General features: G+C 34.2%; 1 non-coding gene across 1 annotated transcript; it reads left to right on the plus strand.

Moving 5' to 3' along the window:
- The first annotated feature begins 1,264 nt into the window (after nt 1–1,264).
- Nucleotides 1,265–1,372, plus strand: LOC126031803 (U6 spliceosomal RNA). The gene has a single exon (XR_007503629.1). It is a non-coding gene; the product is annotated as a U6 spliceosomal RNA (small nuclear RNA).
- The last annotated feature ends 894 nt before the right edge of the window (nt 1,373–2,266 follow it).

Below are 2,266 nucleotides of genomic sequence, written 5' to 3' on the forward strand. Positions count from 1 at the left end.
AATTGAAGTTTAGCTCTTCTCACCAGAATTACATGTAAAAGAAAAACTAGGGGTATTCATAAAATTTGGCTTAAGAGTAGTTTATTGAAATTCTGTTCATTCTTTCTAATTTTAATCAAAACTATAAATTTAAATGTAACCATAACAACCTAACCTTAAATCTTAAGTAGAATATTGAACTCAGCTCCTGAGAAGATCAAGCAGAACACCAACTTTAAAATCATGACTATAAATGTGATGCCTTGACACGCAGTTTAAATACTACACAGTAGCCTTTAGATCTTCATTACAGGCATCCTACTGGGCATCAGTAAATAGTTTACTCAAAATGCTCTAAATCTGTCCTTTCACCTAACTCTCTTAACCTTTTCAAAACAAATCTTCGTGCATTCTACTCTTAAATAGTTCCCCTCCCCTCTCCTTCCCTTCCCTCTTCTCCCCTCTCCTTCCCTTCCCATCACCTTCCCTCCTCTCCCCTCCCTTCAATTCCCCTTCCCTTCCCTTCTTTTCCCTTCCGTCCCTTTTCTTCCCTCCCCTCCCCTTCTTTTTCCCTCCCTTCTCCTCTCCTGCCCTTTCCTCCCCTCCCCTCTCCTGTCCCATTCCTTCCCTCACCTCTCCTCTCCTTTTCCTCTTCTCCCTACCTCTTCCCTTCCTTCCCCTCCCCTCCGCTTCCTTTTCCTCCCCTCCCCTCCTCTCCCCTTTCCTCCCCTCAAATTCCCTTCCTTTTCTCCCCTTCCTTTCCCTCCTCTCTCATCCTCTTTCCTTCCCTTCCTTTCTCTTCATTCATCTTCTCTCTTTCTCTGTATACCATAAATAAATTTTTACTTAAACAAATCCTTTGTTATTTTCTGTTTGTTGTCCCCAATATTAGGGCCTAGAGAGATACCTGTAGTAACTTCTTTTAACTTACTATAGGGGCCATCAGCTACATTATACTTTTTACATTTATGATGTCTTCTCTATTCATTTGTCCTTGACATTTTCATTTAGCAACTCCTAACTTTTTTTATTTATAAAGGTTATCTAATTTTCCAAAGTCTATTCTGTTTCCATTTAATCTTCACATCTTCCAAAGACATCCTGTCTAATAAAGAAAAGTTGGTATATATTATTTCTGCAGACAGCCCAGAATTCAGAGAAGATTGCTATAAAAATAAAAATCCTAACTTTTGCCTTGTATTCAACACTTTGCCAATGGCGTCTTCTCTAAACTTTTGTCAGATTTTCTAATGCAATTGGTCATTATATAAATATTCAAATTAGAGTACTTGCTTCGGCAGCACATATACTAAAATTGGAAAGATACAGAGAAGATTAGCATGGCCCCTGCACAAGAAATACTCAGATTAGAACATAGGCTGCTTCTCTTTTCATTCTGTTCATGTTACTTTAATGCTTAATCACATTTCTATATGTAACTACAAAGCTTTACATATACCACAAGTTTACATTTTACTGAAAACATTTTAGCTCACATTTGGTCCTATATTATTTAAATGTGTAAAGTGTACTAGTTACTTAGCCACTGTCAACTTCTCATTACAAGACTTAATTTTTCTCATAGTAAATCATAAACTTCTGTGGCCAGAAACTTTGCCATTACTACCAAAGTCATTACATATTGCCTAGATGAATCAGGCACAGAAGCTGAAAAGATATGTAAGTTCAGAATGCAAGTCCAGAGCACAAGAGTGTTTTTCACTAATTTCTTTCTTAGGATCATGGTTCTCTTACCTATGAGACATGTGTTTCAGTTTTTAATTTCTATAAAACTAAGGTATCTCACTTATATTTTCACTTCTATTTAAACTACCTGTCCTACTCCATAGGTTTCCTTAAGCATCCTGAAAAATTTATAAAGTTTGATAGAATTGCCTTTCAATTATCTTAGAAAAGTGTATGCTAAAAATATTTATGTGTTACCAATTGCATAAAAATTAAAATATGGATAAATACAAGTAATGATAAAAACAGCAAAATCTGGTATGTGTTAGAGACAAAATTGTTAACAATCATTTTTCTCGGTGCTTTGTTAACTGTATTAACTATTGACTCTTTCCTGATTAAAAAATACAATACCAAATGTTCTTAATCCAAAATATTATTAATTTTTAAAGTGTTGCTTAAATATGTATAAACAAATTTTATTTTAGTAATAACTCTAAAATACTATCAAGCCATATTTTCAAATAAAATTCTAAAACTTCCCACATAATCAATAAAATTTATATTAACCAACATTAACTTAATATGCCATATTGTTTTA

This window comes from Suncus etruscus, chromosome 15 (assembly GCF_024139225.1).
Source record: "Suncus etruscus isolate mSunEtr1 chromosome 15, mSunEtr1.pri.cur, whole genome shotgun sequence".
NCBI classification, from domain to species: Eukaryota; Metazoa; Chordata; class Mammalia; order Eulipotyphla; family Soricidae; genus Suncus; species Suncus etruscus.